The 26,299-nt window shown below is 32.5% G+C and overlaps 1 pseudogene; it reads left to right on the top strand.

The window, feature by feature from the left end:
- Nucleotides 1-24,249, top strand: part of LOC149535460 (structural maintenance of chromosomes protein 4-like) — a 30,056-nt pseudogene extending 5,807 nt beyond the window's left edge.
- The last annotated feature ends 2,050 nt before the right edge of the window (nucleotides 24,250-26,299 follow it).

The following is a 26,299-nucleotide window of genomic DNA, read 5'->3' as shown; positions in this document are numbered from 1 at the left end:
TGTCACCTTCAAAAATATATTCTAATTTTGTCTATATCTTATGAGATGTTTGAAGTGACTTTACTTGAATATATTCATTCTCTAGAAGAGCTAATAGTAAAGCTTCTCTAGCTCTCATGCTACACATGAATAAATCTCTCTCTAGTTTATTGCATTCTTTAATCTTCTCTTCTTTGACAATTTCCTTTTCACTTTTAGTCAAAAGCCTATTGGAATATTCAAATATGGAAAGAGTACTTATGAGAGGGGGGGTGAATCATAAGTATCACACTTTAGCCAATAAAACTTTTAACTGCAAGTAAATTGCATGCATGTAAATACATTAAAAAAATATGATACTAAACACATGCATCAACAACTCATAACACTAGAATTTGGTAACCCAGAAACCCTCCAGGAATAAGAAGGTAAAACTGGGGTGGGGATGGTACCCACAAAAATTACTGCAGCAATATTGTTCAACCACTTCTGATGGTCTGCCCTGTTAACGACTTTACACTGTATCAATAGTGACCTGGTTAAAGGCTTTACAAAAACTTAACATGAAGTGTCACCCTGTTAAAGGATTTTAATCACCTAATTAAAGGATCTACAAAATAGTTGTTAAGCTAACCTATCACCATAGGATTTTCATTCTAATACAATTGCTAGAAAGTATTAGGTATAATGAACCTGATAGATTACAATCCTTGATTGCTGAATGCAGGCACTTGTTCCGCTTTCTCTGATCTTGATCCTTTTGTGATCTAATAACCCTCACTTCTGAAAATAGATTTTCTTGTGCACCCCTATATGTCCACTCATATCTTTTCAATGAAATTTTGTCTTCCTTATAAAGACATTTGAGGATTTAGGGTTAGATATGGATCTACGATCCACATTGAATCTCAATTTCCTGCTCAATACTTGTCTTTAGCTGATTGGTTGCATGCCTTTCCAAGTTTTCCAATTGGCTGCATGAAAATTGCGTGGGAAAAATAAAAGATTTGATCTCATCATTAAATCCTTTGAGATTTACCTTATGTTAGCTATAAAATTGTTTGCATCATAGTTTGTGCAATTACAAACTCTTATGCTAATATTCTTAGTTACTCGGCTCCTGAAGCATTGCTGATGCTCGGCACATGCTGTTTCTTGGATAGCTCGACACCTAAGCAAAACTGTATCACTCGGCACCTACTATTACTCGGCACTTACTCTTTGTTCGACATTGTTTGGTGGAAAAATGGTTAAGTGTATTGACACTCAGTTTTCAAATTTATTCTTTAAGCTAACAAAGCCAATAACTCAGGCCTATACATAACATATGAGTCTCCATCTTCTCCTTCTAATTTTCATAGTTGGACCTATTAAATCTAGGACTATCCTTTATGAAAATATTCATCATTGATCTCTCAAAGCTATTAAGATTTTCCTTCAAGGACCTAAAGCTTTGTTACCAATTGTTAGAATATATAATCCACCAATATAACTGGGGGGAGGGGGGTGAACCAATTATCCAACCAATATCACAATTATCAACCTTATTAAACTTTAACCATATGATCAATATAATTAGAAACCACAACAAGATACACATACACAATAGTACCAAATATGTTAACTAGGGAAAACCTTAGTGGGGATGGTACCCAAAAGATGATGTACTAATATAAATATTCATTGTTAGAGGATGGACCCTATTAGGAGTCTATCACAACATTTAGTACATATCAGTCCCTATTAGGAGACTCAAACCCTATTAGGATTTGTGCCAAACTTGTTAGGAGTTGTAGAAGTTAGATCTCACTATCCAAATAGATTCAGGGGAAAGACCAATGAACCCATTGTCCAAATGATCTCTATATTATTTTTTGCAAAATAATAGAAATTAATAGTATTGCTCCTTCCTCTTTCTTTGTCTTGTCAAGCAGACTTCTGCTCCATCTAATCTTATAATTAGATCATTAATCTTGTATCTAATAATCTCTTGGATTGACTACTTGCATTCACTAAAAAATCTACTCCTTTTTGCACTTCCCACTCAATACAATGATCACAACACTTCTTATAAACAAGGAAAACATTTTTCCTTTATACCATATCTTAAAAATAATTCCTTGAGTTGGCCTTGAATCTTTTCCAATTAATTATAATAAGATCATTAATTTATTCATAATTATAATAACACTTTTGGCTCACAATCTATGCAACTTCTCACACATGTAACACTAGGGCTTGCGCATTTGTTGATGTCATTATTCTACTATCTCATGTCACTGTCTAACCATGCATCTCCAAATTATATCTTTGTAATATGATATAGTACAAACATCAAAAACTACTTCTTAGGTACTTTGTCTTTGTAATGCTCTCTATAAATCAAACATATCTTCTGTACATCTTCAACTTAGGTACTACACATTGAACCTTAACATCAAGGCATAGTATCAAACATGTCCATGAACATGCATCACCAATTAATCAAAACATTGTTTGTACAACTAAGAGCTATGTTTGCTACTTTCCAAGTCTTTATAGACTTACTACTATGTTGACATCAATAAACAACACAATCATGAATGTAACATGTCAATGTTGACATTTTAGTCATGTTTGTTATTAGTGACATACACTTATTCAGATTGTAAGTATCTACCGAGCATATTCTACAATTAATAGTGTTAACCAAGTATTTTAGATGATACCAAGTTCTATAGTTGCTACCGAGTCCTTGTATAGTATTGAGTTTGTGTTGAGTAGTTACTACAAAATTATTAATCAGTAATGTAAACTGAGCATCATAGCGTATGCCAAGTTTATTAGTACAAACCAAGCTGTGTAGTGCTTACCAAGTTCATAGTTGATGTAATGTGAACCTAGCATTAACCAAGCTACTCAATGTTAACCAAGTGACTTAGTTTATATCGAGCTCATAGTGATATAATTGACCAAGCTATGTAGTATGAATCAAGTGATTCAGTTTATATGCCAAGTTTCATAGTATTCACCAAGTCACCAATGAACACCAAGTTCAAGACTACTTGGAAGTGATCAATATGGACCGAGCTTCTGCATCTACCGAGTGCATGATGATGCCAAGCATTGACAGTGGATGTCAAGGATCAAAACTTCACTAAGCTAGTCTTTAGAACCTGAGTTTCTTCATTTGGGCCAACTTTCTGTATTTTGTGTAAACTTATATTTTGGTTGACTTTGTAATTTATAAATTGGATTGGTATATATGTAATGTATTGTATCACATCCAATATAATAAAAAAGAGAATAATGCAATGTAACAAATCGAAAAGAGAAAAGAGTGAGTTATAAAGGCTACAATAGTATAAGGAGCAAATATTTATCTATCACAACAAGGTGATTTCTATGCTCAAAAGAATCTCATTCAACAAACCAAGTTACAGATTAGAGATCAACTATTGTTTTATCCTGATGGGTGGATCAATCAAATCCTTTAACAAGGTAGACCTAATAGTCTTGTGTATATCTCTTTACCAAGTGCATACTTCATTGTATCTTTGTAAATCCTTTTGTAAGGTGGACCTAGCAGTCCTTATTGCTCCTAATAGGGTAGATCATCAGAAGTGATCATTGTAAGCCTTAACAGACCAACTTTATATTGCAGTACTAAAGCTTGTGGGTATCATCACCACCCTAGTTTTACTTTCTATTTGGAAGGTTTTTGGGTCACCAAATTGTGTGTTAAAAGTGTTATGTATGCTTTTATATTTTTATTTTCTCATGCATGCAATTAGATTAGAATATACATGAAGGATTAATTGCTAATTAAGAATTAAGTTTTATTGGTTATTGATTCAGCCCTTTCCTCTCAATAACTTAGCCTATCATAATATTTTCAAAAATTGGTATAAGAGCTTTGTTGTTCTTAGAGAAAATTTTAACAGCTTGAGCAAAGATCAAAGGCTATGGAGGTATTCAGACTTGACAAGGCTATTGATAATGAGAAGCTAGATTAGGAATTGGCTATTGGATAACTCAAGAAAGAAAAAGAGAAACTCTCTCAGTCCCTAAAAAAGAAGAAAAGAATTTGCAAACCAAATGAATGACCAAATCTACATTGAAGAAAGAATTGAAGACATCCACTCAAGAAATTCAGATGAAGCCAATGAAGTAATCAAAGAACTATTTGAAAAGAATAGTACTCTTCAAGAAGAAGTAAGAAAACTGAGAAGATAGTAAGAAATTCAGTCAATAAGATTGTGTGAAGTCATAGAAGAGAAAAACAAGATAAAAGAAGATAAAAGAAGAGATAGAAGGAAAGGACAATAAAATTTAGCACCTACCCCTTTAGCAAATAGACTTGATTGATCAGATCACCAATGCAAATGAAGAAATCATGAATCTAAGATCAGAGAATGAAAGACTATAGAATGATCTAAACACTGAAAGGAAAATAATGGGAGGATGATGAAATCTCAAAAAAACATGAATTAGTTGAATGAGCAAAGCCATTATAGACAAAAGGGAAAAACAAGAATTGGATATATAGAAGAAGGTAAATCATCCGAGCAAGGAGCTTAAAAGAATCAAAGACCTACTTGCAGTCACTATGATAAGATGGGTCATACATCAAAGAAATGTTGGAGAAATGGGAAAACAAAATTCAATGGAAGATGCTACAAATGTAATTAGCATGGACATTGGGAAAATGAATGCAAAGAGAAACTTGAATTTGAAGGAAAATGTTACAAATGTAAGAAGCATGGACACAAGTCATCAAAATACAAGACTAAGATATTGAACTAGAGAAAATTGTAAAAGCTATATTTGGTTGGGACTATAACACTTGGTGTAGATGTCATTACTGTGGAGAATATGGACACATTGGAATGAATTGTGTAAAACATCATATGAGGACAAGAGATACTACTAGAAGATGTTTCATTTGTATAGAACTTGGTCATCTTGCCAAGAACTATGAGTACTAGAAGATTAAAGATGAAAAGAAAGAAAAGTTAACAACATCAAAAAATAGATGAGACAATAATGGGTTCCAAAAAATTCTAAAAATAAAAGTCTAAGCACTAATGAAGATGTCACTCAAAAATTGGGTGACTCCACTATTTCCACTTGATCTCTCATAGTAGAACTTGAAATAGGATTCCAAAGAAAACATCTCACATCAGTTCCAGTTAGTAGGTTGGATGATCCAAATAAAAATTCAAGATGCAAATGGATCACCAAGTAAAAGATGCTAGTCATTACTGAGAGAGGTCATGTTACTATCTTACTAAGAACAAGGTTGGGAGTAACTAAGTTCTATGTGGTTATCGAGCATTCAATGCAAGTGAAGTAGATGATAGTCTATCATTTGAGTGAAAAATCATACCAGCCATTTATGGAAAATTTTTATGGAAAAGATGAAATCAAAGTCATTTCTCGTTTTGAATTTTTGAGAGCTATCTGTGTAGAGTGATTTTTAGATCATTCAAGTGATTTGAGCAAATTGGTATTGAAGATTTTTGTATTCTCTAAAACCCTACCAAGTGAAGATGGCATCCACCACCAAAAAATCAAAGAAAGTTTCAAACATGTTAGTTTAAGGTGTGGAATGGAGGGCACCATACTTTAAGTTGACTCCTGCCATTGCAAAAACCCTAGATTTGATTGGAGCTCAGTCAATTCATTCACATTTTAAATGTACTATTCAATACATTGGAATATTGGAGATGGATGAATCATTGAAAGACTTATGTGTTAATGGTGTGTTGAAACCTAAGCACCAACATCTTGAAACCAAAGTTTTAACTCACATTCTACATATGCCACGAGAATTCCAAGTAAAATGGATAAGATATATTCTCAGTCATGTGCACAATGGTCAGCTATGGTTAGAAAAACCTATTTTGATAACCAAGAAGATGATCCATAGGATCACTGGTATTCCCATGTTGACAAAAGAAAAAATGACTAAAACTTTAAGTTGGGTTGAATTGGAGAAGAAAACCCTTGTTGAGTGGGATGGAAGGGGAATGAAGATAAGTTTTGTTATTGACATGGAACTCAAGTTTGGGGTACATGTCATCACTCACAAGATATATAGTTTTAGCAAATTATACAGTGTATCATGTGAAGTAGTGGACTTGGCTTACAAGGTGGTCGAGAATAACTTGTCACTTGACCTTGTTGAGTTGATGCTAAACCAATTCAACAAGAATATGGAAAGTATAAGAACTTCCAAGAACAATCCACGTAAGTTTGGTTCACTTTTGACTTGTCTATTTTTCTATGTTCAAAAGTTCTTCCCATCTAAAGGTACAGTAGTTTAGAGGAAAGATGTATCTATTCTTTATCAAATTAATGAGTATAGTGCTGAAATGGGAGAAAACTATGCAAATATTAAGGATAACTACTTTGATGCATTCAATGAAAATATGAATAATAGATTTCGGATTCCTAAGAAACTAGTTGAAGACTACAAAAATGATGTTTGTTTCATGGTTTATAGTCACAAAGTATACATTCAAGTAGTTAGACCAAGGATAGTATGGGTAAAACCTCTAAGTTATGAGGTAAACATAGATAAGACCAAGGAAATTATTGAGGCATTGATTAATGAGCCTGTTGACCCTAAAGTTGCATACTTTGGCACTTATGATGAGGTAAAGGCTAGAATAGAATTATAAATCAAACTCCCTTAGGCATTCACCAAAGGAAACAAGAGAATTGCCAAATTGAAAACCAGTTCCACTCTTCTGTTGACTAAAGGCAAAGGAGAAGATGAAGAGAAATAAGAGGATGAAGAGGCACTGAAGAAGAAAGGTAAGGTTATTATTACCAAGCCTACTAAAACATCTACTATTGTGTTTACCAAAAGATCATCTAGGAAGAAAGAAGATAAAGAAGAAGGATATGTAATCTTAAGAGGCCTCCACCTACTTTTGAAGAAAGGATGAAAGAATTAGAATTAGGATCTGGTATAAAAAATTTCAAGGCACTAAAGTATGATTCAAGGACTATAGAAGAGCAAAAGCATATAGAAGATATGTTAATAAATAAAATGGGTAAGTGGAAATACTCCCCAGACTAGCTTTCTTAGCAGATTCCAAATATTCTAATGGAGAAGGTCAAGCTAAGATGGGAGAATTCCATGAAGACTACAAAAGACATATATGAGTAGAACCTAAGGAAAATCATGCCAAATTTTGATAATAAGGAGGTAAAGGAATCTCTAAAGAATAATGAAGAAAAGCTTACTTTGAGATTCAACACTTGTCTTGTACTATTGAAAGACATTGAGCATATAGTGAAGAATGCTACAAACACATGGAAGATTGTTTATCTTCTTCACAAGTTGAGTGATTTTGTAGTTCGTGTCAGTGACAAAAATGATGATAATGATGAACTAGAAAAGGATGAAGAAATTGATGTTGAAGAAGTTACACATTTTGATAATGTAGATGATGAAGAAGAGGAACATGGGTAGGAAGCTACCGAGGAAGATGTACAAGATACTAAGGAGACTGACCTAGTGAAAATTGCTAGAATAGTCATAGCCTCACTTTCTCATTCTCCAAGCAAAACACTAAAAACATCAAGCTCAAAGAAAGCTTCAGCAAGATTGATTATAACAAACATAGTTGGCACAAACACTCAATCAAATTTTTCACCCATCCACCTTAGTGCCATAGTGATAGAAGTGACAAGAACTTCATCTATTGAGCACACAACACTTCCCTCTACATTAGTTCTAGTAACACTAGGTATTTCTACTATTAATATTTTCTAAAATAAGTGCAATATCTATGTTTTTAGTGAGTCCTACTACTTTACAATTGTTTCCACTCCTAGCATGAAATTGATAAGTGCAAAGATAGTTGAGACCAAGCCTCAACCGAGCACAAGATTTTTAGGTAAAGGAAAAGAGAAGGAAGAAGAGATAGATCTTGATGAGGAGATTGTTATTCCTAATTAGGACATCTCAAATCTAAATCTTGATCAGATGCATATTTTTGGAGAAATTCTTCAGAAGAAAGTTAAGCAGTAGAGGCTTAGAGAAGAAAGGAATAAGGAATTCTAGATAATTGAGGGTGTTAAGAATATCCTAGTTGAGGCTCTAAGCATAGAGGTGGATACTTCTAAACCAATTTTGAACTAGTTAGTAGAGGTAGTCCAAAATTTCAATAATAATTTAAATGGATAAGACAAATTATTACAAAGAGCTAAGAAGAAGTTTGAGAATAAGGTTTTGGAACTTATTGCTTACCAAATTGCTATCCATCAAGTACAATTATCTACTATTCTAGGCTCATTGGAGACCTCTTGCAACAATCTATCTTTACTATTTAGTAAACTCTGTGATATATCAATTTTCACTAAGGAAATAAAAGATAAACTATTAAAGATTGATGAGGATCTAAAGGAAAGTGCACAATAGTTGCAACTTGACCTAAGCTATAGCTCTGCCCATTACACCAAGATTAGATTCTTGACTGATATGTAGGTAGAATTATTGAGAGAAGAGGCAAGAATAAGAGCTACATTGATAGATATACAAAATATGATTCTCCCAAACATGGATGCATTGCAAAAACACATTACACATGCAAAAACACTCATCCATGACAACAACTTCTCCATTGCAAACCATATGATAGATCTATTAGTAGAAGTGTAGATTGTATTGCACACATGTAAGGTACTGCAAGAAAATTGGGACAAGACTTTGGCACTTATCTTGAAGGTACATTCATATTTATTGTCACATTTTGGCATTACTATATAGTATATATAGCATAAATCATTGGCATTAATGTCAAAAACGAGGAGAAGATTGAAGATTGTAGAAAAGATGTATATTGTATAAAGAGGGAGAAGATGTATATAATTGTGAAAAAAAAAAGATGTACAGAAAAGAGGAGAAAATGTATATATCAAATGTGAAAAATGTAAATTATACTGTATATTATGTATGGGGGAGCACTACTATATTATTCATGTATAGAAATACATCTCTTACAAAACCAAATTTTTAAAAACCTCAAAAATAGTACACTCTATCGAGTTGCAGACATAAGGTGATGGATAAAGGTGTTCTTGAACATTTTTGAATTAAGTTTTGACTGGTAATTTTTTTTTTCACTAATGCCAAAGAGGGAGATTATTGAAATTTTAGTCATGTTTGTTATGAGTGACATACACTTATTCAGATTGTAAGTATCTACTGAGCATATTGTATAGTTAACAGTGTTAACCAAGCATTTTAGATGCTACCAATTTCTATAGTTACTATTGAATCCCTTGGATAGTATTTAGTTTGCATCAAGTAGTTACTACAACGTTATTCATCAGTACTATAAACTAAGCATCACAGTGTATGATGAGTTTATTAGTGCAAACCAAGTTGTACAATGCTTATCAATTTCATAGTTGATGTGACGTGAGTCTAGTGTTAACTGAGCTACTTAGTGTTAACCAAGTGACTCAATTTATACCAAGCTTGTAGTGATAGCATTAATCAAGCTATGCAGTATGAATCAAGTGATTCAATTTATATGCCAAGTTTCACATTGTTCACCAAGTCACCAGTGCAGACCAAGTTCAAGACTATTTGGAAGTGATCAATATGGATCAAGCTTCTATGTCTACCAAGTGCATGATGATGTTGAGTATTGATAGTGGATGATGAGTATCAAAACTTCACTAAGCTAGTCTTCAAAACCTGAGTTTCTTCATTTGGGCTGAATGTGTGTATTTTGTGTAAACTTGTATTGTGGCTGACTTTGTAATTTGTAAATTGGATTGGTATATATGTTATGTATCATATCACATCTAATATAATAAAAAAGGGAATAATGTAATGTAACAAGTAGAAAAGAGAAAAGAGTGAATTACAAAGGCTACAACAATATAAGGAGCAGCAAAGATTTATCTATCATAGCAAGGTGATTTCTACACTTAGAGGAATCTCATTTAGCAAACCAAGTTTTAGATCAGAGATCAGCTACTATTTCATCTTGATAGGTGGATTAGTCAAATCTTTTAACAAGGTAGACCTAACAGTCTTGTGTATATCTCTTTACCAAGTACATACTTCATTGTATATTTGTAAATCCTTTTGCAAGGTGGACCTAATAGTCCTTATTGCTCCTAACAGGGCAGATCATTAGAAGTGATCATTATAAGCCTTAATAGGCCAAATTTATACTATAGTACTAAAGCTTATGGGTATGATCCTCACCCTAGTTTTATTTCTATTTTGAAGGTTTTTGGGTCACCAAATTGTGTGTTAAAAGTGTTATGTATGCTTTAATTTTCAATTTCTCATGCATGCAATTAGATCAAAATATACATGAAGGATTAATTGCTAATTAAGGATTAAGTTTTATTGGTTAGTAATTCACCCCTCCCTTCTTAGTAACTTAGCCTATCATAATATTTCCAATAGTCAATACTCTCCAATACTTAAGATACTCCCCAATTGTAGTATCATCAACATTCATGCTAACACAAGCATCATCTTCCTCTTCTCCAAATGACTTACTAATACAAAAGATGGTGAATGATATGATAGCTATTAAAAGACAACTACCAAAAGCCATGGTTCCTTAACAAGACATCCCACAAAGATATCCAGGTCAAAACACTTCTAATCAAGGGAAACAATTTAACCTACCCCCTACTCAACAAAGACTTTAAATTGAACCTCCTCCTGACAAAGGTTACATGTTTTTTTTTCATCTCACAAGTGATCATGAAGGAACCACATGTCTAGAAAATGTGAGACATGAGCAATTGGAAGTAGAAAAAGAAGCTACAACAAACATAATACTTGAGCAAGACTCTTCTAAAGGATCTAGCATCTCTGTAAGTTACTATCTTGAATATGAGTCTAATTTTGACAAAGGTAGTGACATTCTTGTAACTTTGGAAGAATCCTCATGTTTAGTCTTAACTAGGGACCAATGAGGAGAAAAGGTTGATTCCCAACACAAAGGCACTATAACATCTTTACAAGAAAAATATTTTAAAACCAAGATAGGAAGAGGAAGTAAAGTGCCACAAGATTGGGCTTCCCAAGTTCAAATCCTTAAAATGTCTAATCCTGATTCATTTTTTATATTTTTGATTTTTGCAAATCTTCTAGGATTCAAATTTCCCCTACTGAATACTTGATGATGACTCTTAAAGAACTTGATAAGATAATAGACTATGTTCATGACCTTGCCTCAAAAGTATCTACTAAACAAGTACAAGACATCTTCTTGGGAAGAGACCAAAATAGAGTATCCAAAATTTCATAAACAGTGAATCCAACTTGAGAAGTTGTGTCCAGATATATCTTTCAAAGAAAAACCTGAACATTTTTATGTCTTTTTACATGGTTTGATAGTAAGCAATTGCATTATATATTTAGGAGTCTCGAATAATATCATGCCAACAACCATAGCTAAAGCCCTTGAGCTTATGTTAACTAAAAATTTGGTAAATGCTACTCAATGGATTCCAAGTAGGTACCACTAGTAGGTCAAATTAAAGATGTCCACGTTTCATTAGCATCCTTCCTTGATAAAAGGATAAAGCTCACTATTTTGGTAATTGATATTCCTACTAGTTATGGCATTCTTCTTAGTAGGACCTTCTGTCGAGAGTTAGGAGGAGAAGTTAAGATGGATTGGTCACAAGTAGTCATACTTGTAGGGAAGGAGAAAGTAACCCTATTACCAAAAACCAAATCTAAATATATAGTTTTCCCATCTGATGACCCTAAATCCCAGATCCTTTATCAAGAAACCAAATTTTCTAACTATTTTATTATGCCTAAAATTAAAGAGACAGGAATCAAGCCATACAATGATGACACCCCTTGGGTCCTAGAATTTGATGGAAGTTGTTCTTCAAGAGGATCAAGAGTTGACACAGTATTGGTTTCTCCTTTAGGATAGACTTTTCCTTTTTCTTTCAAGCTCTTGTTTGAGAACACAAAAAATATGAAAAAGTATGAAGCTCTACTACTAAGATTGGAAGAGGCAAAGAAGAAAAGTATAAAACTGCTTAAGCCAAGAAGAGATGCTAAATTAATAGTCAAGCAAGTTAAAAAGTTATTTTTCACTCAAAAAAAAACATTAAGACATTTCAAAAATAAGGTGTGGGATGAATTAGATTGGTTCGATGCTTTTTCTATCAAATCAATACCAAGGGAGTTCAACATGTGGATAGTACTTTGTCAGTGTTAGCATCCTTATTAATTCCATACCTAGAGTTTGTGTGATAGATATACTATAGAAATCATACATCAAAGAATTCTGCCTAATAATAATAATTCATGACAAGTGTTCAAGGATGATTCTCATATCAATACTTTCTTGCAATGTTTGGATAAATTTATTGCTAATTAATTCGAAGGATCACAAGAACAATGCCATGAATTTTGTCTCGACATCACTAGTGAGGAGTCAAAGGATGTTTTAAAACTCAAAGGTAATGTTATACCAAAAGGATTGGTTGAAATTGAAAGGATTTTTGAATGGAGAGATGGTTTTTTGCATGATCTTATGAAGATATGAAAAATTTCAAAGGTGGGCAATTTAAACACCACATTCCTCTGAAACTAGGTACTTCACCTTTTAGAAAAAGATTGCGAACTTACAATTCGAAGGTGCTAGATACTATTTTTAGAGAAATTGAAAAGATGCTTATGGCTCATATCATTTTCCCAATAAATCATTCCACTTGGGTGGCTAACATTGTACTCATGAGAAAAAAGAATGGGGAAATTAGAATTTGTGTAGACTTCAGAAACCTTAATATAGCAAGCTTGAAAGATAACTTTTCCCTACCCATGATGGATCAAATACTTTAGAGTGTTGTTGGCTTAGAAATGATGTATTTTCTTGAAATTTTCTCTAGATAAAATCAAATAGGAGTTTCTAAACAAGATCAACACAAGAAAACTTTCATAATGCCTTAGGGTACTATTTCCTACTGAAGAATGCCTTTTGGACTGATAAATGCTAGTGCAACCTTTCAGCACATGATGAATTCAACTTTCGAGCATCTCTTGAATAAAAACATTACAACATATCTTTGATGATATGAGTGTCTTTTCTAGAATGTAGAAGAAGAATTTAAATGAACTAAGAGAAGTTCTACAAAGATGTAGAGAACAAGGGATCTCTTTGAATCCTAAAAATTCCATCTTTTGTGTTACTAAAGAAAAATTACTGGGTCATATAGTCTTGAAACAAGGGATCAAGATCGATCCAGAAAGAGTAAAGGTGATATAGTAGCTTTGTCTCCTAGCTAACTATAATGGCATCAGGGCTTTCTTTTGTTAGATAAATTTTCTTAGGAAATTTGTCCTTGATTTTGTTGAGACAACAAAACCAATAGCTAAGATTTTAAGTGAGAAGAAATTTTTTAAGTGGGATGACCTAGTAGTTAAGTCATTTGAAGTTGTTAAGGAATCTATTGCCAAAGTACCTATCCTCATCCATCCTAATTGTAAGTGAGATTTAGTGATGTACTACTATGTATCTGAACACACTATGTCTAGCATTATTCTCTAGAAAGATGAGATGGATGAAGAAATTCCAATCTCCTTCATGAGTGTTCTATTGAAGAAACATGAGTTGCACTATTCTCCTGCCGAAAAACAAGCCTTTTCCATTGTTAAGGCTATAAATTTTTTTGGGTATTACATCCTTCATTCACACTTAGTGGTCTATGTCCCTAGTGTGGTAGCCAAATGTATTCTTAAACAATAGGATGTAGTTGTGAATGACCGAGCAACATGGATAGCTAAAGTGCAAGATTTTGATATTGATATCAAACCAACCAAATTGGTTCGAGGTCAAGGAATTTGTAAGTTGATGATAGAATATAAAGAATAACTTTATCTTAATTTTTTGTTTTTAGGTTTGAAAGATAAATGGTTTTTAGATATAGCATACTTTTTTACTTATGGACACTACCCAGAGAATTTGAAAGGGAAGGATCGAAGAATATTATAACTTAGAGCAGCCAAATTTGTGATTTTTGATGATATTCTATATAAAAAATGTTGGATGGAATATTCCTTAGGTGTGTTGATATAAATAAAAAAGGAAAGATTACTCCAAATTTTCCACAATGAAGCATGTGGCAGACATTTCTCCTCCACAATGACAACCTTCAAAATTATGAGGAGTGGTTACTACTAGCTAGGTATGTTTAGATCTACCTATAAATGGGTAAAATACTATGAAAAATGTAAATTGTTCATTGGTAAACCACATTTAGTTTCTCTCCCTTTAAAATTGGTAATCATTAAAAAACCTTTTTAGCAGTGGGGGTTAGACTTCATCGGCCCCATTACCCCCATTTGAGTGTTGGTTATACTCATTTACTTATCACCATAGACTATATCACCAAGGGGGTGGAGGCAATTCTAGTAAAAGCAACTACATCATAGGTGGTATGTAAATTCCTAACTGAGAACATCTAGACTCATTTTGGAGTACTTGTTAAGATAATGACAAATAATGCCCAATTTTTCTCATCTCAAGAGATTTATCTCTTCTTCTATGACAATGGGATTTTCTTTTCACATTTGATAGATTAATTTCCCCAGGGAAATGGACAAGCAGAGTCCATGAATAAAAATTTGATTAATATCATGAAAAAGCTAGTAGATGAGAAAGAAAGAGATTGGCACAAGAAAATTTATGAGACACTATGGGCAGATAGAACCTCTCTTAAAAGATCCATTGGCATGACTACATTTGAATTGGTTCATTAAGTAGATGTGGAGATGTCACTTCCCCTAGAACTAGCTGCTCTAAAGTTACACAAAGTAATTGAAGATGAAGTTTTACTAATCCTATTGAAAAAAGGATTATATACCTCCCAAAAATTGAAGAATAAAGAGAGGATTTAGTAGATCATATCACAGAGCACCAAGCCAAAGTAAAATAAAAATAAAAAATGACTAAAAAGAAAGGCCTAGAAAATTCATGGAAGGGGATAAAGTGTTAATATGGGATAGAAGAAGGGAGCTCATGGAAAATTTGAAAGCCTATGGAAAGGACCTTTTGTGATTTCTTAGGAATTGGGTTATAATGCATTCACGCTAAAGTATATCAATGGAGATGACCTACTCCTATCCTATAATGGTAGGATCTAAAGTTGTATCAGCTTTATTTTTAGGTATTTTCACATTGTACATACCCATCTTCCCTTTGTTTCCTTTTTCTTTCATGTTTTCATTGCTTTGTAGTCCTTGTTTGGAGTTCCCCTTCTTGTTAGTTAGTTCATGTCTAGTCTGCAAAACTAGTTATCCTAAGTTCATTCTTGATCCTTCATAGTCTCAGTCCCCAATCAAAGCCAATTGTTACACTCATATTTTTCTTTCCCATTTTATGTGTTCTAGTGTTGTCAAATTGAAGTTGAAGTTCAAGTTCAAGTCAAGTTCAAGTTCAAGTTCAAGTTCAAGTCAAATTGGATGGGAGGGCTTAAAATCTAAAACCTCTTTGTTCAAAGTCTCCAGTGGTTAGTCTTTCTTTCTTTCAAGTTGAAGTTGAATTTGATAGTTTCAACTTCAAGTTCAACTTTGACTTCTCATTTCGTAACAAGTTTTACCTTGTTTTCTTTGTAGGGATTTTCTAAATATTGAGGCTTGGAGTTATGGAAAGTCATACACCATGCTAGAATCAAATGTTGGAAGCATGATAACAGTGATAGATGGGAGGCATGTGTTAAAGTATGAGTTATTATTAGAAGGAAAGTGATGGCTAGCTAACATCACTCAAGTGTGAGATCGTGTGCTAATTTGACAAAAGCCATTAACTAAAAAGACTAAAATGTCTCATCAAATAAATCTTCCACTACTACATTTAACCTTATTTTTCTACCAAAAATTTTGACCATCAACTGAATAAGTTTAGGTTGGTCAGAATGTTAAGGAAAAAAAAATTTTCATTCATTCACTTTCTTTAATTCACAAGTAATGCTAAAGGTATTAGCATAGGTGAGAGAAAAATTGGGACAACAAATTTTCCTGAGCCGAGGTTGTCTAGTCGGTGTGATTGGTAAGGTCAAATGAAATTTGTCCAATTACTATTTCCTTTTTTCTAATCACACATCTTTAAATGTAAATCTACTTTATAGAATATGGTTTTTGTTGAATTGGGTTTGCACTTTGGGGACCTTGAGTACAACTTGAGTTAGTCTAATGGGGAAAGACCTACACATAGTACACTGGAGGTTATAGGTTTGAATCTTGGGGATGGATGTACATTTTATTTGAACAATTTATCAAGAAATTGGAAAATAATTACCTTTTAGAGTGTTCACATAAGGGGATCTCATACACTGAATTGGTTTCTCACTCGAGAGTGACCTAAAACCTAGGTTTTATTTTTCTATTATGAATGGGTGTGAGGGCTTCCACTAGTACATAAAGGAGAATTTTGTTGGGTTAGCAACGAATTGTGATTTTGGCCTTAAATATAACTCTATGTTTACTGCTTTCCATATAAAGCTTAGCCCAGTACCCTAACATGAAACATGTACACAAAAAACTAAATAGTATGTAGGGGGCACTCAACAAATAGGTTAGTATGTTGCTTTTGGCTTTCTCTTGCTTTACAAATCCTGTCTAATAAATGTGGGCTTGTTTCTTTTATGTGATTAGTGTACATCTCAATATATCTAATGATAGGTTAGATTAGATACATATGAATTAGATTTTGACAAGAGAGCCAAAGATCTCAACAAGAAGGTGAAAGGAATTCTCATAAAAAATCCATGCAAAAATCTTATTCAATTTCAATGGATGTCACTTGTAACACCCCACCAAGGGATCCAAAATAATTAACCTAAAGTTTTACTAAGTTTACCAAACAATTTTTTTATTTTTTTTAATCATGAAAGATAAACCATTCATATCAAACACATAGTAGCAGAAGCAATAACATACATACAACTAAAAGCATACATAAACATACATAACAAGTTAAATTCCTTAAGGATCCCAAGACATTGTGTCACATTTAAATTTAATTAATACTAAGTCTAACAACTACCACATCCACAATAAAGAATAATTTAAAAAGTCCAATGTCCATAATATACATTTTTTTGAATGCCTCTTGGCAATTAAATTCGGAATACTCAATCATCCACTATACATGTCACAGGGTATGAAAAGCTTAAAAGAATATACATATGAAAAAATAAAGATACATCATCCTCATTGAATCCATGATACAAGTGCATTAAAGTAAATGAAATCATTAACATACATGATACATCCATCCATCAATAAAGATATAACAATCATCATAAAAGATAACCATCCATCATAAAACACAACTAAGTGTGTGGTTCCTCCCAACCATCAATAGCATCATTAGACCATCATGGGCCCTAGCCATCCCCTGTACGTAACATCCCAAGCCACCGAAGGGATCATCGGTACTATCATAATAGGGATGTCACTCCTAAAACATGCTACAACATACGCATAAGGAAATCTAACATGCAAGAATAAAGCATAAGATGATCCTACAAAATAGATAACATCATATATTACATGCTAATCATCAATATAAAGAAACGTACTAGTAATAACATCAATCATAAGATATAACATCCATGAATAGAATAAAGGTAAATGCCAACAAAGAATGCTCCAACCATGGTGACTACTGATGGATCTCAAATGGTAAGAGTGAAAAAACACTACCACTTGACTGCGTGGAACCTAAATCTCCCACTCCCACCACGCTAAGGAGATAATCTCAAGTCCCAAATAGGATATCAAAACACATAACACAAATACTTTCTATGTCCAAGAATCCTAAAAGTATACTAACTCAAAAGTTCCAACACACAAATCGACATCTACTCCCAGAGGCATAACAAAGACATGTAGGAATCTACTATGTAGGCAGGCAAGTGTCATTGCACAAATCACTATAGAGTTACCTTGGTAGTCTCTCAATAGACCCTGGCCCCATAGTGATCCCTATGTGGCCACTAGTATCCTCTCGTACTAATGAGGCATACTATAGAATGCAAGGTTGCAACCAAGCATTCTCTCTACTCCCATCCTAGTCTGTACTAGCACTTGAGGCATGGGCGAGAACATACAATTATCTTATTAGGTTCATTTTAATCACCATTTAGTGTAAATGTTTTCACTTATTAAATAACTTACAATGAGTTACCTTGGCAGCCACCTAGGGCCCCAACCCCCATTGTAAGCCACTTTCTGACACTACATATAGATAACCTACCCTAGGCTCATGAAATCACAAATCAAAAAATCACCTCAGTCCTAAACAAGCAACTAGAAAGCATCAAAAGATAATCAAAATAATCACATCCGTTCTCCATGAGAAACTAAAAAGCATCCCAAAATAATACTGATCGAAGACTCCAAAATGGTCAAGTCAAACATGTCACAACATGACATCATCAAGAATTAAATCAAACACTTCAGTCCCATCATGGTGACTAGAAAGTAATCCAAGTATAACTAATCGATGACTCAAAAATGATTAAGTCAAGTATCTCAAATACATGCACCTCAGCTTCACACAAGAAGACTGGAAAGTAATAACAATCAATAAATACAAACATCTCATAGAACATACCATCACATTACCATGGTTGGGTTTTAAAAAGATTGAGACCAAATAACATCACATGCCATCACATCTCATAACCCCCGAGCCTCTAGTAGATGTCCTATAACTGGTCAACAATCTAGTCAACCCCCAAAACCCCAAAAGACATATAACATAAGGAAAACAAGATACAAACACATGTTTTAGTTTGCTTTTGCAATCACATTGTTAAGCCAAATATGAAGTTTCAATTTTTGTTTCAAGTATATTTCAAGAGTATAAGATTCTTCATTTAATCTCCAAGTCAACCCATTTATCTCTTCAAATTAAACATAGAATTATCCCTCCATTATTTTAAAACAATTTTCTAAAATAATCAGAAGATAATTATTTACTTATTTAAATCATTGAACTAGTTCCCATTGACTTTTAGATAAAATCATTCGCATTATTTCACTAAAAATCAATGTTACTAATAATTCCAAGAAGCATCTCCCATTATTCAAATTATTAGAATAATACTTATCCACTTTCAAATAATTAGTTTACAATTTCCTTAAAACACTTCAAAGACAATCACTTATTTAAAATAATCTTCATTAATTTTAAGTAAAATCAATCTCATTAATAATTCAATTATTTAATTCCACTAAACACTAATTAATATCTCTTTTATTTTAATTTTCCCTCATTTAAAAATCTATTTACTAAAATTGACTAATAATTAATTAGGCTCCTTCTACTATTAACTAATCTTAATTAAATTTAATTTAATTATATTAGTTAATAAATCATATAAAACTAATGCATAATAATAAGATTCTATTTTAATTCGAACTCTAACCCAAATCAATTTCCAAATTTTGATTCTACTAAGGGAAGGTTGCAATGATATTTTTAAATCCCATAACTGGATGAAATAATATGCATGCCCAAATTACAAAATTGAAGATTCATTCATAGAGAATTATTCAAACACACATAACAGACATGATGAAGATAGGAAGAGAAAGAGCATAATAAAATATGCTAAATAATCACAAGTGCCTACCTGGACACTAATGCTAATTCGTTATGCCTCATAAAATTGTAGAGAAGCTCTTCCTCTCAGAACCTTCTCCTTTTCAAAAATTCCTTCCTTCTCCAACATTCGCAATTCCTCCAAGAACCGAAACCCCCCCAAGTGACTAGGAGTGCTTGTAGAAGCATATGAGCTTGTCCATACACACTATGAGAGCCTATATATAAAGGCCTCTAAGATGCATCTATAATGTTTCTAGAAAGAACTAGGAGATAAGCATGAAAACTAAGCACACATCTTCCACAATAAGAAGATAAACATGATGAGGTGTCTAGAATGTGTTAGACACCATGTGCTCAAATAATGTGGTAACTCCCAAGTGTAAACAACATGTGCATAATTAGAGTGCAAACTCCAGTGTTGTCAACATGACAACTCACAAGAGTTCACATACTCCTACGTGAATAAGTATTAAAATAAGGCACATTAATTTATTCAATATTCACTTGACTCTTTTTAAATTAATTTATTAATTTTAAATCCCATGCACTTATCATGTGGTCATGAAATTTTTAATAAATTAATTTCTTTTTCACTTTTAAATTTATTTTTGAAACTTAGTTAATAAAATATTTATTAACTTGAATAATAATATTATTTAGCATTTATTTAAAAATGAACTCTAAATATATTATTATTAAGTTAAATAAATATTATCATGTTCCAAATTTAAACTTATAACTTTTATCTTCAAATTTAATTTTTTTATTTAATTAATTTCCCAATTTATTAAATTAAATTAAATATTAAGATATCATATTAATTTTATTTAATTAAATCATTAATTAAATCTTTTAATTAGACTTAATTAATAAAAAATTCACCAAAGACTCATAAAGTAAAATATGAAAACCCATCATAGCAAAACACATACAAAATCAAACCAAGGGTTAATATCACGAATTACATCATCTAATGCATTCGAAGGGTACTCGACTCGGATACTTGTCCTAATTTTCAATTAGGACAAATGGCTTAAAGGATTGGGATTTGGACTCAAGAATTTATCTCCCCTCTCTTACCATTGAGATAATGCAATAGGGTATGCTCATCCTGGCAATTCAGGGAAGTTGATACCTAGTACCTGCAACCTACATAAAATCCATGCATGTACATACATAATATATATACTAAGCTAAATAAGCAATGGTAGGAAGTGGTGCATCATGTAGATCTCGACTAGTAGGTGACTATGATTCCCTTCCTTAACCACATTAGAAATGCCATACAAAAAGAAAACAAACACGCACACCATACACATGCAAGTAGGGGGTAAGTATCCATAAGAAAACACATATGATAATAAATCATCTAACTAATCATCATTAATAATTGTAGACACTGTAATAATCATCATACATACATGAAGTAAGGAGTATCAAGTAATCTCATCATATGATCAACTGAATTTGAAACAATATTTGATAATCTCAAAATAATGTCACTAATAATCATCAACATAAAACTATCCTAAAAGAGTTCAACAACAATAGCAAAATGCAAACTAGGACAGACACTACATTACACTAGATGCGAATATCTCTTTCTATTCTTCATGGTAGTAAAATGACAACCCTATCATTGTCTTTTTATAGGTCCTTTCCAATGATAATCCCAATTATGGATACAATGTTGCTACTGGTGGTTATGAAGATTTGATGGCTGCAAGAATTATTGATCCAACTAAGGTAAGATGGTATATTCATTTAATGTAATTTATTTTTATTTTTTCAATCTCCTAATGAATGAAATGAATTCAAATTAGTGTTATTTAAGTCCTTGCAAATATGGTTTATCAAGATGTTCACTAATTGTGTATTTGCGTAGTGCCCTTGATATAAAGAAAGAAGGAAAATGCAAGCCTATGTTGGATGTGATGCCAATTGTCTTAGGCCCTCTACCCTTTCTGAATTATGATGTGTATTGTATGTAGGTAGGGATTATATTGTATCATATTGAAATTGAATTAATACCAATATCTATCATAATATGATAGGAAAATTGTTAAGAAGCTCACCATGGTAAATTGGTCACTGCAGTCAGAAAAACATAGCTACTGCAATCTCATTTTGGTTGACAATAGGAGAACAAAAGAACATAAGAGGACTCTTTGAGTATGATGCTATTATTTATTATTGATCTAAACATTAGAGAAACAATTTTGTTTCATTTATGACTGATTTGAAATTCTCAATCATTGACATCAAGTAATTAAGATAAGTTTGTTGAGTCTTGATAGAATTTTTTAATATTGATCAAATTTGATAACAAGGTGATAACATTAGGAAATTAAACTATTTTATTGTGCACATAATTTTTTTTATATTGATCAAATTTGATAACAAGCTATTAGACACACATAATGAAGAGGTAGAGAAAGCCAAGAATGAATACAATGAACTCAAAAAGATTGTGGACGAGCTGCAATCAGGAAAGGCAAGTGGTCTTCACCTCAGTTTAAATGGAAAACTCACATAAAGTGTTTGAAAACCCTGGATGGGAAAAATACATTATTTTAGTGAAATAGACAGTTCATGCATGATCAAATAGTTTTTAAAATTGCTTCATTTACAAGTTGATGTGCAATACAAATTAGAAGATGTAAAGAAGATGTCTAAAGAATGGGAAGCAAAGGGCTAGGGGTATTGTAAAGAGTTAGAAGAACTAAGAAAAGCACTTGAACAACATATTGAGCAGTGGGTTTCCTTTCTTCTTACCTGGTCAAACCTTGTGAATAGATCTGAAGTCATTTATCTACCTTTTTCATTGATTTATGGGTAAATGGGAATATTATTGGACCCTGACTAGTTTTAGGTATGCAAAATCCCTAGTTTTGGGCATGTTATTACATATGCATGCTTGCCAAATTGTGAGTTGCACTCTTCCAATGTGGGGATTGGAATGGTTATCAAACTGTGGTATGCTTTATTCTGATGTGGGGATTGGAACTTGAAGTAATCTCTTAATAGACACTAATATGCTGATAAATTTTTGTGGTGCTATTGTCCATGCAGAATTTGAATTGAAGGCATTGATCCTAATTTACTTCAAACAACACTAGGAAATGAACAATTTCTTGAATTGAGTACCCTTGAAAGAGTACTCGAGAAAGTAGTTTTATTGTAGGCTTAATTAAAGGAGTTAAAGCCAAGCTTGGACTCCATACAAGAGTAAATTCTTGTACCATCTATTTTTCCATATGCAGTTTATTAGTTCAAAAATTTTATTTAGTGAACAATCTGAAAGGTAGTTGGAAACTCAAGGATGAAAATTCCAAGTCCACCCTCAGTACAAGAGTAAAAGTCTTTACCTAATTTTTACTTGAAAAATTATAAATAAAGAAATTGTAAGTTTTGATTTACTTATGATGTTCAAAGATTTTGATGTACATAAATGTTATTAAGTTCTATAATCTCTCAGGTATCGGAGGAAGGCTACTTTATATAGTGAACGAATTGAAGAACTCAATAACATAACTTTGGAATGTGATGATCAAAAGAGACAATATGATGAACTATGGAAAAAAAAGGTGAGTGCTTGAAGACTTGCAAAATTCAACCATGGACATGCATGAAATTTCAAGGATGAACTTTGGTCATACAATTCGTATTGATATTTTACGCACTAAACTCTAATTGTCATTATTCTTAGGCTAGAAATAATCTTCAATTTGTGTTCATGTATAACCAAGTCAGCAACTTCTTTATATTTTTGTAATTTTTAGATTGCCTAATGTTTAGGTTGGATGAGTTTATGCTTGGATTCAATACTACTTCTTCAAAGTTGAAGGAAATGTATCAAGTTAGAAACTATTAATACTTTAGTTTTATCATCAATAAGTCAAATTTATGAATACTTTACATAAAAAAATGTTAATGAATAAAAAATATATGTAGATGATAACTTTGGGTGGTGATGCTGAGTTGGAGCTGGTTGACTCATTGAACTCTTTTTTTGAAGGTGTTGTTTTTAGTGTACAGCCTCCAAAAAGAGTTGGAAAAATATTGCTAACCTATCTAGTGGTGAAAATGTATATATCAAGTGTCCCATTGAGTTTTATGTTTGAGATAAGTGTTAATAAATGGAAGCCAATGCTGATTATTGATTAATATAGTTGCTAGAAATGACAATTTTACTTGGTTTTCAATGACTCCAAGAAATGCATACAATTTACTATTTAGTCGACCATTGATCAATATCTGCTATGTATAACTGGTTCTAATGAAAATTTGAATAAAATAACTTCCATGCTTTAGTAATAAAGTACTCCTAGATTTGTTTGATGATTTTGTAAGCTCTTTTGCTAGATTCTTATACTTAGGCTCTATCATTGTTGCAGACATTAAGTTCATTAGCTTTGGTTTTTGCACTTTACCATTACAAACCTACCCCACTTTATGTCATGGATGCAGTTGATGCTGCTTTAGGTAAGTTATAGTCTTTCACTTTTTAAAATTTTCAAGATGCACATGTCATCTTGATTCAAAAATCTCAAGATGCACATGTTGTGCACAGCTAGCTTAATTTGGAAAGTGTAATTATAAAGCTGCAATCGTAAATCTTTAATTTTTCATGCTTTTGATAGAATTGAACCAATGAGCATTTATTTTGGAACCCTCCTAAAAGAGGGATCAATTCAATTTTTTGAATCTCTCCTTTTCTTAGATAGAGGAGTGCAGTAAAAACTATTGTATTTTTTACTAGAAAGTAAAAACTGTGACAACTTTAACTTATTTTTAGTGTTTACCCACTTTTTGTTCAAAATGATAATCTTTGCAATATTCTTGGCTATTGGAATGGTACTAAACATTTTTTTAGATTGGGTAGCGATAAATTTACTTGTAGTGTAGTCTTTTCTTCTAGAATCCATTCATGGAAAGAGTAATTGTTTTTTTTAAAATTGATTTTGGCTTACAAATGGGGGAGCTGGTTTGTCCCATCATCAATAACAATATATTTTAAATATATTATTGTTAATGTCCTAAAGTTGTATTTCTTTCTTATGAGTTTATCATTTGTGAATGCATGTTATAACTATTTTGATGGTGCAAAGGTAATTGTATAAAATAGTTCATGGCTTGCAAAGAGACCACATTTCTTGGAGGCATTCTATAAAACAGTTCACATGCCTTGCCTATGATTTGACATGAGGGCTTATATGAGGGATTTGAGAATGTTTATGATCTTAGATCCTGAATCATATTTTATTTGTTGAATGAGTGAGAGAGCTTGGAGAGGAAGTGAGGGGATTTGATTGTTTTGGGCGAGGTTGTGAGAAAATTTATGGTTTTTTGGTTTTTTGGTTAGGAGCACGTACTCATTTGTTGCAAGTTTGAGGGGGAGTTTAGGTTAGTGTTTTTTTATTATTGATTTGATTTGTTTTTCCTTGTGGTATAATTTGTTTAATGCATTTCATTGTTTGTATAGAATTCTCGTCAAGGCTATTTGGTCGATGTGATTGGTAAGGTCGAATGATTAATGATTGATGATCTATGATAAAGTTTTTCAATCATTGATGTCAAGTAATTAAGATTAAAAAAATTGAGTCTCGATAGAATTTTTTTATATTGATCAAATTTGATAACAAGGTGATAACATTACTCAATTAAATTGTTTTATTGTGTGTCCTCCAAGGCACCATCCTCGACTCACCCAATATGTTTCATGGTTTCCAAGGCTTGATCTCTACCATTCTTATGTCTATAGTATAAATTTTCAGCACCTAAAAATAAACTAAGAGTTGGGTAAAGGAGTTTAACAACACATAAAAAACTAGCAGTGTTATACCATGACCACACTTGGTTCGTGAATTCTGTCAAAAAATTCACATGCTTTGTCTATGCTTCCATTTTTCAAACATGTCTACCATGGCAATTGTGACTACAACATCTAAAAAAATTCTTTATTCTTTAATGCATGTCCATAGCTTATTCCAAAGCTCTTGTTTTGGCACATGCATCAATAATGCTGGCAAAGGTTGTGTGATTTAGCTTTATACCTACCAATTGCATTTTATTGAATATAAACACACATGTTATATATGTGTTTAAACATATATAAACAGACAATTTTCTTGGCAAATCGAGCAGCTTTCTTTCTTAGTTTCAATGGTGTGAGCTCTTTCTTTGCCTCTTGGTCTATGGACTGCAAAACTTTGAGCTCAATGGGTAGCCCATGGCAATCCCAACCAGGCACATAGTGCACCTTATACCCTTCAAGTAGCATATATCTATTGATAAAATCTTTCAGTATCTTGTTCAAGGCATGCCCAATATGCAAATCTCTCGACACAGATCCTACTCATGATTATGAAGGCACATGTCGAAGGCACTGATGTGCATCACAATGATAGAGGTACATATTCAATTTTTATTGAAAATTAATTATGTAATTATTAATAAAATTTGGCATCTTAAGTTGCAATTGGTCTAACCTTTATGTGATAATTTTTTAGTACGGAGAACATCATGGTAATGGAGTTGAGCATGATGTTAGTGTCGAGCATGTTGAGGTTGGGGCTAAACAAAATGTGGTATATTATGTGGCACTATCAAGTAAAGAAAAATCCCTATTATGTTCTTTAGATTAATGATATACTTATAACATTAAAAAAATAAAAAATTAAACCCATCTATTTCCTATTACAAGG

This window comes from Cupressus sempervirens, chromosome 10, assembly GCF_028749045.1.
Source record: "Cupressus sempervirens isolate cs-2001-9-10 chromosome 10, ASM2874904v1, whole genome shotgun sequence".
Taxonomy (NCBI): domain Eukaryota; kingdom Viridiplantae; phylum Streptophyta; class Pinopsida; order Cupressales; family Cupressaceae; genus Cupressus; species Cupressus sempervirens.
Note: the sequence above shows the minus strand (reverse complement) of the source record. Positions and strands in the feature narration are given on the sequence as shown.